Genomic DNA, 18,019 nt, shown 5'->3' with positions numbered 1-18,019 from the left:
CAGAAATGTAAATAAAGTTTGAAGCAATGAAGTTTTGAAGCAAGTTATTAAATCAAAATTGTATGAGCAAGCAACAAAACAGGACTATTTTTCAGTTTATATAGGCAGATGGAGTTCCGCCTTTGGTAGTGCGGGAAGGGTCTAGTGACGATTGTGACTAGTTTGTATGTATTTCTAGTTTAATCAGAGGGTAGCTCCCTCTATCCCACCCAGCACACCCTTAACAAAATTGAGAGGTAAACAGTTTAATTTCAAATTGATGATTAAATAGGAGTGCGCTACACAACCCAGTTTTTCTTCTTCTACAAAGCAAAATTGGCAGAAAAACAGAAACAGGGTAAACAACAGCAACAGAAACAGGGGTCACGTCCTGCATCACCAGTGCCCGCACTACAGAACATGTTTATGACTTGCGCGATTGCGCGTCGATAAAATCCCCAGTTCGTTTCCAGGTTTCTGACCAACGCTCTCCTCGTTCTTTTCAGGACTCACAGGCCTCATCGATCGGTGGTGGAGGTGGCGGCAGAGGTCGGGTGGCCAGCAGGGACGCGACCAGCCCTGCCTGAAAGACAGTAAAGGCAAGCAGGACGATTCGACACCTAAAAGACCCCAGTTTCAGAAGAAGAATGTTGCCGCTTTAACAGCGAGATATGCCACAGATAGTGAGAACGCAGCTTCCGAATTAGACATGGGCGCTGACATTGTAGTAAAGCGCGGCGGAGATTACCATAGTGCGAGAGGCCCTGCGTCCTCTACTGAAGGTGACAGCGACTGACCAATATGTTGTAGTGGAGACAGCTGACACAGAGTAGCTCCCCCTGATAGACTTTATAAAATAGTTCTTTTAATTGAAGGTGACATACAACTTACAATAAAAGGGGTATTTTGGGAAAATCTTAAAACTACAAATTACATTTTGTTAGCGGAGGCTGGCTGGCCCTCACCTTTTGTTCTTGCGGCTCCCAGAGGGGAAGAAGTGATCTCCCTACTTTCGCGCACACTGTCTCGAAGGAGCATACGCTTAATTTTGCAGAAGAGTGGGCTAAGGCCCTTGTGCCGGCTCTGTACCGTACACATTGTGGTTGGGATAAATTTTCCCCATACCACGATATTCCCTTGCGGTCTCTGCCACAGCCTCAACCTCAATATCCCATCCGACGTGAAGCCAAGGCTTCCGTTGCGAAATCCTTGAACAATTGGAATATCAGGGCATAATTGAAACTTGTGTGTCACCGATGAATAACCCACTTTTTACTGTGACGAAGCCTGACGGTTCGTACCGTTTGGTATTGGATTACCGTCATTTAAACTTGCATTGCTGTACCTGTGCAGTACAGAATACCCACGGCTCTGCTTTGGTGGATGGTCTTGTGCGAAAACAGTTTAAAACCACACTTGACATTTCCAATGGTTTTTTTGCCCACAATTTGGATGGTCTAAGTTCCCAATGGACCAGTTTTACCTGTGGCGGCAATAAACGCCAATTTAAATGCCTAGCGATGGGCTATAAGAATAGTCCAGACGTGTTTGCTGCCCGTATAGTCTCTCTCTTGGAGAGAGTCGACACTGATGCGTGTTTGTATGTGGATGACATATATCTCACAGACGATGAGCTTTAGGCGCATCTGTGTCACGTTAACAGCATAATTTGTAACTTTGCAGACTTTGGTTACAAGTTTAACTTTGCAAAGTCCCACATTGCAGAGTACACAGTGTTGTTCCTGGGCTATGAGCTCAACAATGAAGGTCGAGGATTGGCTCCGCACAACTGCGCGCTCCTACAACTCTGAAAAAATGATAGTCCTTGCTGGGATTTTTTAATTTCGGGCGTACCTATATTCCCGAATATGCCTAGCGTATCAAGCCTCTGTATGCTTTGATACAACCTACTTTCACCATATCTTGCTGGCTGCCAGAACATTCAGGCATTTTGCAATCTTTGCAGGCTGATCTCCTTGAATCTAAATTCTTACTGACTCGTGATAACCACACCCACCTGGTGATAAGAATCATCCCTGGGGCAGTGGGTTTCACTTACCTTACTTTTAATGAAGGAGACACAGTACCTATTGCTTACAAGTCACACTTGTACACTTCGGCATAAATATGGTTTTCCACCGTGGAAAAAGTTTTGACAGCAGTGCACATGGCGATTCTCAATGAACATGCACTGTCGCAGGGAAAACGCATGTTGGTTGTTACCCCATATCCTGCACTAGAGGCAGTGACGAAGACCAGTGTACCAAATTCTAAAGCTTTGCACTCACGGTGGATACAATGGGCAGCATCATTGACATCTCCGGATGTCACGTTCGTTTTTGATGCCTCCCTGCAGTCGCAGGAGTTTTTGCAGTATGAATTTGTTCATCCTGAGCCTTTGACTATGCGGCCTTTGGAGGATTTTCATTGTATCATTTATACTGATGGTTCAGCGCAAGTTGCACATGGGTCTAAGCAGGCATACATCTCAGCTTGCACCATTGTGGTGGGTCCCATGGTGAATGATGAATTCAAGTCCAGAGTCGTGCACACGCAGACTTTAGAGGACTGTACCGCACAATTGGCAGAGCTTTGTGCTCTGATGCTTGCATTGGAGTACGCTGATCCTAGTGTGACAACTCTTATTGTGAGTGATTCTTACTACTGTGTCCAGTCTTACAACGAGAACCTGTTCTTTTGGATTCAGAATTATTTTCGAGATTCCAAGGTTTGCATAATAAATCATAAAATGATCTGGGTCCGAGTGGCTGAGCTTAAAGAGCAGTTGCCACTTGTGTATGTAATTCACACTCTCGGTCATCAGCGCGTAGGATTCCAAGCTGTTGGCAATCCTTTGGCCGATCAGGCCGCAAAATCAGCAGTATCGACATATTTGGTTGCAGCAGTTACACGTTCCAAAAGTAAGATTGATGATGACATCTTGGCAACTGTTGCTGCAACTGAGAAGGGAAGTAAATATCCTAAGGGGTTCCCTTCGAAGTATTTATACCACTTAAGTCCTGATAATGTTCCTAATGTGAAAATACCGGAGATTGGTGAAAGGTTGATTCCCAACGCGGACCACAGGTCAGCACTGATTACAGCTCTCCATGAAGGTGTTGCGTCTGCTCATGCGGGCGTTTCGGCAACTGTATCTCAGTTACAACAGCGTTTCTGGTGGCGGGGACTGTACAAACAGATGCGTGCTTATGTCCTTCAATGTGACATTTGGCAGCAGATTAAGCCTTCAATGGCTACGCCTCCGCCTCAGACACAGTTGTACATTTCTAATAAACCACTTGGATGTGTTTGCTTAGATCACTGCAGTCCTTTTTCTTCTGATACTGCGTATAAGTACATCTTAGTAGCAGTTGATTCATGCACACGCTTTGTGTGGGTGTGGCTACACCACAGTGCTGATTCACGAACTGTCATAAGAGACTTGTGTGTCTTTGTAGGGATTTTTGCCTGTGGTACCTTCCATTCGGATCAGGGTCCGGCATTTCGCCTCTAAGGCGTATAAGGATGCCATGACTTCGTTGGGGGTCCAAGTCAAGTTTTCGTCTCCATACAGACCTGAGGGTTATAGTGTTGTGGAACGAATGAATGGAGATTTAAAGCAGTCTTTTACAGCTAGAGTTATAGGCACTGGCAGGAACTGGCTGAACCACCACAATAGTGTGCAGGGTGCTCTTAATAATCTCCCTAGAAGTTCTCTGGGTGGGCGGACGCCATACGAAATGCTCTTTGGTATCAAGATGTTCCTACCAGACCTTGACAGTCTAGACCAGGCGGCTGTTGCTGCCTCCTTTGACGTAGATGAACATTGCAATGTTTTACAGGATTTACCAAAGACGAGAGACAGTCTTGCAAAGGAACACTTGCCCTCCACCTCGGATGATGTGTTGCAGATCCCAGTAGTTGGCTGGCTACCCCAAGTTGCAGAAAGAATTTGGTCCCTCTTATTTATTATTTATTTATTTATTACATTTATAGAGCGCATCTGTCACCCAGAAAAGGCATCCTGGTGCTGGCAGACTCATAACATCGAAGGCAGCCGGTGGCAAACAAAAATTTCGGGAAGAGTAGTGTTTTCAATCTCCTCCTAAACAGGAGGAGATCGGAAATATGTCTAAGCTCAGCCGGAAGGGGATTCCACAATTTTGCCGCAGCTTCGCCAAACGATCTTCCTCCTGCTTTGGTTTTCTTAAACCGAGGTATTATCATCAACCTAGCAGAGGAGGATCGTAGGCTGCAGGCTGGAGCATACCACCTAAATTTCTTTTGTAGGCCAACAGGACCAAAATCATGCAGGGCCTTAAAAGTCAGACATAGAGACTTAAATTGTACCCTCTGTCTCACCGGGAGCTAGTGTAGCTGGGCCAAGACCTTAGAGGAAGAAGCTCTTGTCGGCCACCCCAGCGCTAGTTTAGCCGCCGCAGACTGGATTCTCTGGAGTCTATCCATAAGATAGCTCGGAGAATCCAACAGCAAGGAGTTACAATAATCTAACCTGCTGAGCACAGTGCAAAGTACCACCTCAACCCGGGCAGGAGGCGGTAATAGTGGAAGGATTTTTCTCAGAAGTCTGATAACAGCTAAACAGCCAGCTACTAGTTTCGATACCTGCGCCTCCAAAGAAAGATCATTGTTAAACATAACACTTAGGTTACGCACACCTTCACTGGCTGTACCGCTGAGGAAAAATCCCCAGGCCAGAAGTTACAGGGTAAGAGAGGTTGCACCTTAGGCCTAGGGCAGTATAACACCTCCGTTTTCTCCGCATTGAATTGCAGTGAGTTGGCCTTTAACCACCCCGCCGTGTCTCGCAGACAGTTGTGAAATTCTTCCAAGGAGGTTGAGTCATCTCCCTCCAAGGAAAGAATCAACTGCGTATCATCAGCGTAGTTGACAATTTCGACGTTATATTTTTTGATGATTGCAACTAAGGGATTCATATAGATATTAAATAGCACCGGACTTACTGCTGAGCCTTGGGGAACACCATGCAGGATGGTAGAGAAGGTGGATTGGAAGGGAAGGAGGGCCACCGCTTGTTCTTTATTCTGGAGGAAGGCCTCAAACCACCCCAGGGCCCTACCAGCAACCCCCACTTCTCTCAGCCTGTCCAGCAGGATAGCATGGTTCACCGTATCGAAGGCGGCAGACAAGTCAAGCAGGATCAAAACACCTGCTTGACCCCTGTCTGCTCGCCAGCGAAGTTCATCCAACACGGTCACCAAGGCTGTCTCGGTACCATGGGCTGGCCGAAAGCCAAACTGCACTTCCTCCAAGAGCTTGTGTTGCTCAAGGTGTCTAGAAAGAGTGCCTGCCACCACACGCTCTACAATTTTAGCTGGATAAGTGTAATGGCTGGATTTTCTGTTTAGATGGGATCAGCCCCCCGGGGCCCCTGTGACCCAGCCAAAACGTACTCACCTTCCCTCCTCAGATCGTATTCACAATGAATAGATATACAGATATATATACAGGTCGCACCTAAGGATGGGGAATGACAATATACATGTACGGATTTTCTACAATATCTTATTCACATCAGTTGGTCTCGCGGCCACCCCGACCCAGACCGTTCTACCCTAGGGCAGATCTGACACACAATCCGGTGCGTCTACACATGGGCCTGCAGAACCCAATGCTCTCTTTTCCAAACTGTTCGCAATCCTGCGAAACTACACGCCAGTATCCTCCCTGGCGTTCTCACTTATTCAAGCCACAATCCAGTGGGTATACACGTTGGTCTCCCCCCCAACGTTCTCACTAACGCCGCATATCAACGACGACCACATTCCTATGAATCATTATCGGGATAATATCTCAATGTTCTACTCGGGATAAGACTACAATAATAACTTTGAATATAGTTCCAGATTGTATAGTGTACTTCCTGCTCTTGGCATCAAAGGTCCACTCACTCCCTCCTTATTCGATCACCATTTACCTGATCGGGATTTCTCATCCGTTCACCCAAACAGCTTTCGACTAGAAGTGCAGTTTACCAAGATTGAACATAAGCACCAGGTACACAATAATTCTATATGAATTAGGGTATTTATTAACAATAGACACAAATCACATTACTATGCAGCATCACTTTAGCAAGAAAAAGGTAAAGATTAGAGTGCACATCCTAGTTAAGGTAGACTGATATCACCTTGTTAGTGGGAAGTCTGGACTCGGCAGTCATCTAGGTTCCCTTCTCGTCTCTGTATCCTGGCTCGCCTTGCAGTCACCCTCAGCCGTCACAAGTACACGTCTGCACCGCTAGGCTCAACCTCGTCTGCTTCCCCTCAGGACACTGGAACCTTGCTGATTATTAGCTACCGTCTCTCTCTCTCTCTCTGTATCAGTGCGCTCCGCGCTACTTCTCGTTCAGTCTTTCTCAGAGAGTTTCGGTCTTAAATCTTTCTCCGACTTCAAAGATGGCGATTTGTCCACCATGAAAATGAATAATGGCAGAGATGCTAACGGCTAGATGCCGCCTACGGACTAACTGAAAAACTGACTAACACCTTCGCTAATATCAAAGCCCGTTCCTTCATGGAAATTCACGGCCAGTAACCTGCCGCCCACCAAATTCTTGTACCTCCCCGTACCAAGGACACTTTCCCAGCCGGCCGGCCTGAAGTTGTGTCTTCGGAGTGGAGAAAAATACATTCCTTCGATAAGGGTCAGCCTGAACCGGTTCTCTCCAAGCGAACAACAGCTTGAAACTAAAACATTACACTTCACCTAGAAAGCCTTCTCGAGCTACCGGGCAGAAAGCAAAATGGAGTCTGTCTCGTTTAAGGCCTACAGAGCCCATAATATGCATAGCTCCATGGAAAATAGCCCAGCATGTTAGCAAATGAGCAAATCATGACTAATACTTATATATCTATCCCCTAACTTAAATTCATAAGCCTTACTCTAAGGAAAATAGTACGAAAATGCCCTTATATATGTGGGGCAGGGTCCCTGTCTATCGGCCTAATCCCTATGCTATAGGGGTGATAGGCTGGAGTCACTCTCCATCATTCTCCTTCTCCAAAGAGCTAGCAAAAAGACGGCCATAACATTACACCCCTTGACTCCAGTCTATTAACCACAAACTAAATGGAGCTAACATCAGTAGACGAATAATATGAAACAAAATTAACTGATCTATGACCCTTACTAAGTCTAAAAAATTGTAGCAGGGAAGGGATACACTGAATAAAGCAACAAATAGCTATTAGGATACAAATGGCGACAATAACCCCCCCTAAAATCTGTCATATGAAATGCATGTCAGGGAGCCAATTAAAAAGCCAGTCAAAGAAACCCTGATCTATATGTTCTCTAATTTCTGCAGTCAAGTCGTGGAGTTTGTTAATGTGGGATTGGATAGCTTTAGAATGGTCAGACAAATTAAAACAGCATAGACCTTCAAAATCAGAACATTCATGTCCATGTTTCAACAATAAGTAATCGATAGCGGCGCGATTTTGCAAAATAGCTCTACGTTCACCTTGGGAATCTAATAATAAATCAGATAAAACAGTAGATGTTTGGTTAATGGAATTGACCATCCAGCAGGCCATTTTGCCTATTGTTTTGGCATTATAAACGGCCAATGCTGGCACTCCAATAATAGAAAAAGCTAAACCAAGATATTCAGATCTAGAATAGAGGTGAACAGAGGAATCACAATCTTCATGTAATGACATTGAATCACGTACAATACGGGAATGTGAAGTAGGATGAGAGGAAAACATTAGCAAACTTAATCTAGTGATGGCACACGGGCCACCAGAAATATTCGCAGGAATATAGGGCCAAGATGAATTCCCACAGGAAAAGAGCCATCCAGCTGGCAATAGCATTGAACGATAATGGCTAGTGGCTACTAATAAACGTTTACATGTCATGTTATTTGTAACTGAAAGACATGAATTAGGAAGTCTCTTCAAGCATAACAAACGTTGATGAGATGAAAAAGTAGTAGCGGCTTGGAGCTTCAGCCGCAAACATTCAGTAATAGCTTTAGGGTTACAGGTCATTATGAAGCAAAGGTCTCCAGGGGTAATATTAAAAGTAGTAATTCTGGAATCAATAGGGACGTCAAGGTCTGGAATAAGAGTACATGAGGGACAGAATTCATGTGCCGCAAAATCACCCAGAATAACATTAGGTCGGGCATTAGATACATTGAAAATATGGTGAAGAGTTTCAGTGGATGCAGGGACAGCTACCAAACAGATCGCTAAAATGTCAGTAACACTCTTCATGGGGGTAAGGCAAAAATGCGGAGAGTTTGTCACCCGCCTTGCGAGTGTGATCCAGAAATTGGACGATCTATCCCACGCAGACCGCGGGGCTCTTATTATCCCATCAACCGACGTCGGTGGATCCTCTCCTCTCCCGGCGTAGCAAGCCAAAAGGAGTCCAACGCCGACACATCCTGCAGCAGCAATCCAAAGAATGATCTGAAAGAATACAAATACAGGCCTTAATCATTCTCGTAAGTAACATTTATCAGCTGGGACAGCTTCCCAGCCATCTTTCCCTGGCTTCATCACCAAAACGGTGTTGTCATGACCGGTCGCAATAATATCAGCCTGTTCAGGAGGATTTTTAGGCGATTGCACCCATATTTTAGCTCCAGGAAGATCAGACGATCCGAAGCCTTTTTGTCCTCGCACAGTCAGCAACGTTGGGGCAGAGCCTTTTTTGATCTCACCACTGAAGACAGGCATAATCAGTAACTGAGCAACACGGTCAGACTTTTTGATGAACAAATCCGTCTCACTGCTATTAAGCAGGAGAACCTTAATCTCTCCCTGGTAATCACTGTCAATTACTCCTCCGAGTACTTGTACACCTTTCAGGGCCAGGCCAGATCTAGGGGCAATTAATCCAAAGCTACCGGCAGGTATACAGACACCAATGCCAGTTTCAACAATTATTCGATCCTTTCCTGGAAATTTAGCATCATTTAAAGCATGCAGGTCGAGGCCTGCGGAACCTGGGGTCGCTCTACATGGAGCCAAAGCACCGGGGGTAACTTCCCAATACATGACAGTGTTCGATATAGAATTTGGTTTTGCATCAACATGTGGAGGAAACGAACGCATCAAAGGAGATTCAGCATGTAACAAAGGACGATTATTCAAAATTAACAAAGCTTGAAGTAGGACATCTCTCCACTGGCTGTAACGGTCATCAGTCAACTTGCGCAACTGTTCTTTCAACAAGCCATTCATTCTCTCAATCAGTCCTGAAGCTTGTGGGTAATATGGAATATGAAACACCCAATCAATATTATTTTCCGTACAGAATTCCTGCACCAATCTTCCACGAAAGTGGGATGCATTATCAGATTGAATCTGGAATGGGACACCATAGTACAGAACGATTAGCTCCAGGGTTTTAATTGTATTCACTTGGGTAGCATTCTTGCAAGGGAAAGCGACCAAAAGGCCACTATAAGTATCAACCACTGTGCAAATATATTGACAATTTCTGCTCATAGGGAGCGGACCAATGTAATCAATCTGCCAAATTTGGGCAGGCATTTTACCTCGATGTAAGTGGCCTCGAACAATCTGAGGCACCTCTTTTTTCCTAGCATGCTGGCAAATGGGACAATGTAGAATGACATCTTTTATTAAAGAAAAGGGAATATGAATTCCTCTATCGGCAGCCCACCTGCTAGTGGCTTTCTCTCCAAAATGTCCTGCTTTCTGATGGGCCCACTTCGCCAATCCCGCCAAATCAGAATCCTGCATGTCAACCACTGCCTCAGAAATTTTAGACTGTTCATCTGCAATATTATGAAAAAATTTGTCAAGGGAGTCAATTGGAGTATGAGCATCCACGTGAAAGATTGTTACAGTACTCTGCGGGAGCAATTCCCAAATTTCTTGCCACAGCTCTTTGCCCCATAATTCCTTTGAATGCAATTCCCAATTATGAGAGTGCCATGTTGGCAACCACACCGCTAGTCCATTTGCAGTGGACCAGGAATCAGTAAAAATATGACATGTACCGGGTAGTTCCTGTTTCAAAACTTGGTAAACTGCATATAGTTCAGCATATTGACTACTCCTACCATCTCCAGTTGTGCTTAGCAATTTCTGTGTAATCGGATTATAAGAGACAGCTTTCCAATGTCTTTTGTCACCAATGAACTTCGCAGAACCATCCGTAAACCACACATGTTTTCTATCCTCCGCGGACAGATCATCAAATGATTTACCCCACTTCACGGGAGACTCCTGCACTACGGGAACGAACACTCATTTTCAGCCTCATTGGAGGGCGCCTGCGCCACTCGCTCATGTAAAACCGCCACACCTTTCGGACCCACACGTGCCCTGTCCTGAATGTACCATTTCCATTTAATCACACTAGCCTCCTGAGCATGTCCAATTCGATGGGACTTTGGTGAACTCAAAACCCACTGCATAATGGGAATTTCAGGGTTGGCTAACAAAGTCCAAGAAGGGGAAATTATTTCTGGTAGATAAGTTAGACTTGGGAGACAGTTTTGTAAGGTTACAAACAAAGGGCTTTATTAAGGCTTACACAGTTAAGTTTTCTTTGTATCAGGTGCTCACACATGTGACAAAAAGTGCTTATAGTGACTGAGTGAAATATTAAGAAAGCTATATACAAGGTGTCACAAGCAAGGGTAGTCCCCCAAAAAAATATGTACAGTAGGGAAGGGGAGTTTCTCTTGCAAGGGTCGACGGCGTTTCGATCTAACATGACTTTAGATCATCATCAGGACGTGAGCTTTCCTGAAACAATTAAATTAGAATTTTTACTGCTGTATCCTTACAAAAACATAACTTCACGACATTGAAGTGAAGGGTGCTCCCAGTGGCATATATTCCATGCACATTTCTATTCATAACGGAATAGGGCAACCGTGAATATTGCGCGCTTTTATTTTTAATCAAGGAAAACTTTTTTAGTCGGAGTTTATTTTACGCGCTGCTTTGGTATTAAGTAGTATGTCTTACTTTGCGCGTTGTGATGGCTGTATTTATCTGGCTCAACGGTTAGGAAGTTGATACTCCGAGTTAGTTTGAGGTATACGGTCCAACTACATAAAGCAGGGGGATCAGATAGAATTTAATTAATTTTAGCATACATATAGAACTTTGTAGCTATAGTGGGCTGTTGGCTGAGAAACTTACTTATGTTTAAGGTGCCAAGAATTATTGCTTATTCATATTTCTAGGCTAATTCAAGCTCAAGAAGGGTGGTTTCCTTAGAGTCTGAAAGTGAGAACAAATTAAAGTTTTGGCCTGCTTACACGCTTTTTTTCGGGGTTAGGTTAAAACAGTTAAAAGGGCAGGAAAAAAGAAAAAAGAAAAAAGAAAAAAGAAAAAAGAAAAAGGAAAAAGAAAAAAGAAACATTACCAGTAACGGTCCATTTACTTGTATTGCAGAGGTAGGGAATTCAATTGGGAGCGGGGGTGTATCTGTGGACAAATGTGGGGTAAGGATTACAATTACCGATACCGTTTGTCCATGCTGATCCTATCTAGAATTTAGAAGGAAGTTTTTACAATACCCGGTATTATTCGGTGTCCTACGTTCCGGCGGGAACTGCAAGGAACAAAGAGAACGGGAGGCATTTTAGACTTACGGTCCCAGAATGCCCAACGTAATGCGTAGGCAAGGGATCTGGGGGGCACATTCACTTACTTGATCGCCGCGGTCCGTGGTGCAACTACCTCTGCTTCAGTGCTACGGCGAATGCGAGCGCTGCTGCAGTTACTTCCTGGTTACGGTTTTATCACCAGGACCTTATCAGGCCACCCATGACCATTGTTTTCTTTAACCATATGTTGACCCCAGGTCTTTGACTAAAGGGGTACCCTTGTTTCTTATTACTACTAATGGGAATTTCAGGCCTTAAAATCACAGCATGGCCTAGGGTCAATTGCTCGGTATCCACCAGAGCCCAATAGCAGGCAAGCAGCTGTTTTTCAAAAGGTGAGAAACGCTCACCAGCTTCAGGTAACTTTTTGGTCCAAAAGCCTAATGGCACTTTTTGTCTGCCCTGCTTTTGCCACAAACTCCAATTGGCATACAGGCCTTCCACGGACACATTCAAATCCACATCACCTTCACTCACGGGCCACAAATCCAAAGCATACTGAATAGCTTCTTTAGCCAAATTAAAAGCAGTCTGTTGAGGTTCACCCCATTCAAACGCATTCTTTTTACGAGTGACTCGATACAGTGGAGCTAAGATTTGACTCAAATGGGGAATATGCTGACGCCAAAAACCAAACAAACCAATAAAGCATTGAGCTTCTTTCCTATTTCTGGGAATAGCAAAATCAAGTATTTTTCGTTTAACCTGAGGAATCACCTCTCTGTGACCCTCATGCCAATTAATCCCTAAAAATTTCACAGCTTGGGATGGGGTCTGTAATTTGTCAGGATTGATTTCCCAGCCTTTCGCTCGCAAACAGTCAATGATTTGATCTAAATGGGACTGCACCTGATCTTGCGTTTCACCTTGAATCAAAATGTCGTCAATATAATGACAAATCTGAACTTGTGGATTCGTGGGTATTTCAGACAAATGCTCCGCCACCAGCCGGTGACAGATCGTAGGACTATGTACATAGCCTTGAGGAAGACTCCGGAACGTCATTTGACGTCCATTCCATGTGAAACTGAATTGTTCCTGACATTCGGGGGCAATCGGAATCGAAAAGAACGCATTAGCAATATCAATAGAAGCATACCACGTACCTGGATGCTTTTGGATTCTCTGAATTAGTGTGACAATGTCAGGCACTGCAACAGTCAATTTAGGTGTATTTTTGTTCAATTCTCGATAATCAACAGTCATGCGCCAAGAGTTGTCTCTTTTGCGCTGGGGCCAAACGGGATTATTCCAAGCAGATGTGACCGGAGTAATGACTCCCGCGTCAACCAAATCCTGAATCGTAGCGGTAATTTCTTCATGACCACCTGGGATGCGATATTGCTGTTGAGAAATCACTTTCGTTGCTAAAGGTATTTTAATAGGTGGCATGCGTAAACGGCCAACCCGTACGGGTCTGGTCGAAATGTACTGTCGTGTACCAAATTGATAGTACCCATCATCCAAATGCAAAGTCATACCTTTCAAGATGTCAATTCCAATAATGTATTCCAAAAGTGGCACAACTAACACAGAGTATTCTCTACGAGGAATTCTACCAATTTTAATTTCGAGTGCAGTTTGAACTGCGGGTGTCTCTTTACCACCCAGACCAGTAATCGTAAAAGATTGTCCATGAAATTTTCTCGACTTACCATGAATTAAAGTGGCCTCCGCCCCAGTATCAACCAACGCTCGGGCCCTTTGGATATTACGATGTTTCCAAAAAATACATAAGGTCTATAATCTCTGTGGGCCCACTTGCGTACCGGAGCTTGACCTATTTCCTAGTCATTTTTCCTGCGTTCTGTCAACCAAGACAAATCAGGGTAAATGTTCTCAGTTTTCTTTGGTATTAGAATGTCTTGTTCATATCCGTCTCCAGTACGAAACGGATTAGTGTCAGGTTCAAAAAGTTGTGAGTTACGGTCAGAGAGTCTGTTACGATCCTCCCTCTTTCTTACGTCAGGGGAATAACTCCTTGCATCTCGTCGTCTGCTAGAAACATGATCATCCCTTCCCCTCTCGCGATCATCCTCTCTCCCCCTCCCATCATTACGACGAGGGGATCCATCACGCTCATAGCGCCGATCATCACGGCGATCAGAATTCACACGTCGTCTCTCATCACCACTGTCATCCGAACCGCGATCATACTCATTCTTTCGCACACGACGGGCACCCTCCTTTCGATCCAAACCACGTTTACGAAACATGTCCCATAAGCGATTATTAGGCTCGCCATCAATGTCTTCCCTTTTGACACCATCAGCAATGAGAGCAAGAAACATGTCACGTCTAGAGAACTTATAGTCCCCACCAGTGCGACCCTCAGGTCGAGATTGTCTTTCAGGTTTAAACCATTCACCCAGCTCACCAAGCTGACGAACAGACTCAAGCACAACAGACAAAGGGTTGCCAGTTTAGTTAATTAATAATGTCATCATGACCTGCTTGTAAGCAACAGGAGAAGCACGGATAATGCGATTACGCACAGAAGATGTTAAAAGACCATCCAATAACTTGTCAGCAGTACTAAGGAAGATACACGTTTTCATGACTTCCTCTTTTAAACGTTGCGACGCATCGCGCAGAGTGTACCACGGTTTCTCATCAGTAGGCCAATCAGATTCAGTTGGATATTTATGATTACAGCCATCAGACGCAAGCTGGAGCAAAGAAATTTGACCAGCACCATTATAATTCCGAAAATGATCCTGAATCGTAGAATCAGAACTCAAAGAGCAAAAACGTAAGCAATCAACAGCATCGAGCATAATACCGGCAGCGCCAAGCTCATAAAGACGCACCATCCAGGTAAGCAAGGCCTCACCAGGCCGTTGTCGAAATCGTTGCAGAATGTCACTGACCTCCTGCTGAGTAAAATCTTCAATACAATCAAGAGCTATACCACCCGGATTACCAGGGGCCTGTTGTAATTTTCGTCGAAAAATCGGGTGAGCAGAAACTGCGGGAAGAGCTTCCGAGGAAGCCCGCATCTTAGATTTAACAGCACAATCAGGGCAAGCTACGTCATCCACACGGGAAGAACGAGCACGGTCACAATCGGGAGTCGAATCAATACATGAAGCAGATTTACAATCACGTCCAGAGCGAGAAAACTCGCGCTTGTCACCCTCCTCTGCCGAGGAGTCAGAAGTATGAGAATCCCAGATATTACCGTCCCACTCATCGGGGTTCCAATCCATTCCAGCTTTAGCTACAACCATACGCACTTTACGTGAAAACACACGTCCACGACGATGTTTATACTTATATCGTGCAATACGGACCGCAGCCCTTTCGGCAATGGTCTGATATGTTTCAAGTTTGTCGGCAAGCAGTTTATTTTGACAACGCAATAAAGTATGCGCATTTTGCAACTCAACACACTGTCCTTCCATGTCTTTAAACTGTTTCTGTAGTTGAACAAACCTCTCATGCATTATTCTATATGCATTAAGAACAATCCACTCTCTGCGTCCTAAAATAGGAAGTTCATCACCTTTCACTACTGGCGCTTTCTGCAAGCACGACACAACATCGGCAGGCTCCGCCTGCTCCAAGCATGAAGACCAATTTTCACTCAAACCAGTAGAATCGGCCCACTCACGGGCCAAAGCCTCGTAAGGAGTACATTCCCAGCCGGGAATCTGAATCGGTAATTTGAAAACCGACGATGATTTTTTCGCAAACATAATGACACAAAAAAACTATATACACAATTATAAACAAAATTTTATACGTACAAGCCGAGCGCAAACCAACGAGATTAAAACAACACAATGCACACAGGCTTCGTAAACAGTTCGTGACGCCAGATGTAATGGCTGGATTTTCTGTTTAGATGGGATCAGCCCCCCGGGGCCCCTGTGACCCAGCCAAAACGTACTCACCTTCCCTCCTCAGATCGTATTCACAATGAATAGATATACAGATATATATACAGGTCGCACCTAAGGATGGGGAATGACAATATACATGTACGGATTTTCTACAATATCTTATTCACATCAGTTGGTCTCGCGGCCACCCCGACCCAGACCGTTCTACCCTAGGGCAGATCTGACACACAATCCGGTGCGTCTACACATGGGCCTGCAGAACCCAATGCTCTCTTTTCCAAACTGTTCGCAATCCTGCGAAACTACACGCCAGTATCCTCCCTGGCGTTCTCACTTATTCAAGCCACAATCCAGTGGGTATACACGTTGGTCTCCCCCCCAACGTTCTCACTAACGCCGCATATCAACGACGACCACATTCCTATGAATCATTATCGGGATAATATCTCAATGTTCTACTCGGGATAAGACTACAATAATAACTTTGAATATAGTTCCAGATTGTATAGTATACTCCCTGCTCTTGGCATCAAAGGTCCACTCACTCCCTCCTTATTCGATCACCATTTACCTGATCGGGATTTCTCATCCGTTCACCCAAACAGCTTTCGACTAGAAGTGCAGTTTACCAAGATTGAACATAAGCACCAGGTACACAATAATTCTATATGAATTAGGGTATTTATTAACAATAGACACAAATCACATTACTATGCAGCATCACTTTAGCAAGAAAAAGGTAAAGATTAGAGTGCACATCCTAGTTAAGGTAGACTGATATCACCTTGTTAGTGGGAAGTCTGGACTCGGCAGTCATCTAGGTTCCCTTCTCGTCTCTGTATCCTGGCTCGCCTTGCAGTCACCCTCAGCCGTCACAAGTACACGTCTGCACCGCTAGGCTCAACCTCGTCTGCTTCCCCTCAGGACACTGGAACCTTGCTGATTATTAGCTACCGTCTCTCTCTCTCTCTCTCTGTATCAGTGCGCTCCGCGCTACTTCTCGTTCAGTCTTTCTCAGAGAGTTTCGGTCTTAAATCTTTCTCCGACTTCAAAGATGGCGATTTGTCCACCATGAAAATGAATAATGGCAGAGATGCTAACGGCTAGATGCCGCCTACGGACTAACTGAAAAACTGACTAACACCTTCGCTAATATCAAAGCCCGTTCCTTCATGGAAATTCACGGCCAGTAACCTGCCGCCCACCAAATTCTTGTACCTCCCCGTACCAAGGACACTTTCCCAGCCGGCCGGCCTGAAGTTGTGTCTTCGGAGTGGAGAAAAATACATTCCTTCGATAAGGGTCAGCCTGAACCGGTTCTCTCCAAGCGAACAACAGCTTGAAACTAAAACATTACACTTCACCTAGAAAGCCTTCTCGAGCTACCGGGCAGAAAGCAAAATGGAGTCTGTCTCGTTTAAGGCCTACAGAGCCCATAATATGCATAGCTCCATGGAAAATAGCCCAGCATGTTAGCAAATGAGCAAATCATGACTAATACTTATATATCTATCCCCTAACTTAAATTCATAAGCCTTACTCTAAGGAAAATAGTACGAAAATGCCCTTATATATGTGGGGCAGGGTCCCTGTGTATCGGCCTAATCCCTATGCTATAGGGCTGATAGGCTGGAGTCACTCTCCATCATTCTCCTTCTCCAAAGAGCTAGCAAAAAGACGGCCATAACAATAAGGTAGAAGCGAGATGGGTCTAAAGTTCTTCAGGCACTTAGGGTCAAGGGTGGGATTTTTCAGTAAAGGGGTCACCACCGCCCGCTTCCATTGTGAAGGAACCACTCCAGAGGAGAGCGACTGGTTACAAACAAGCCGGAGCGTGGGAAAAAGCTCAACCTCAAACTTCCTCTAAATTTTCAATGGGAGCGGATCAAGTGGAGATGTAATAACAGAGGCCACTCACCTAAATTCATCTGCAGTCAGCTGCGGGAATTCAACAAGGGACTGATCTCCTCCCTGTACACCGGCAACTCCAAAATTGTAATGATGGGATGGAGTGGTGACTGAGCCCTGCTTTAGAGGTCTATCACACTCAGCCAATACCGGGGAGTCTGGGATGTTAACTCTGGATTGGTGCCGATCCACCCCCAGGTCTTCAATGATATTGTTAATTTTATCCTGGAAGAACCCAGCTAGATTCTCACACAGTTCCTGGGAGGGGGGATCTCATTCTTATCCCAGTCGGGCTAAGAAGGCTATTCAGAATATTAAAAATACTGTGGAAGCTGTTCGGGGCAGCGGTAATCTTTTTGGAGTAATACGATGCTTTAACTCTATGGATCTCTTTCTTGCATTCTGTCCGCTTTTTCTTCCATGCCAGCCTATCCCTGTCGAGATATGCCTGTCTCCACTTCCTCTCCGCTTGCCGACAATCCACCCTCAGGTTTTTTAGGGTGTCTGTAAACCAGGGAGATGAAGGTCTCCCCCTGCTCCTATGAAGTTTTAAAGGAGCAGTGGAGTCCAAAACCGAGACAATCTTTGAGCAGAGAGCAGCGTAATTCGTCTCTAGCTGCATGTCCGGGGAGAA

This window comes from Lissotriton vulgaris, chromosome 9, assembly GCF_964263255.1.
Source record: "Lissotriton vulgaris chromosome 9, aLisVul1.2, whole genome shotgun sequence".
In the NCBI taxonomy this organism is placed as follows: Eukaryota; Metazoa; Chordata; class Amphibia; order Caudata; family Salamandridae; genus Lissotriton; species Lissotriton vulgaris.
This window is presented reverse-complemented; position numbering follows the sequence as displayed.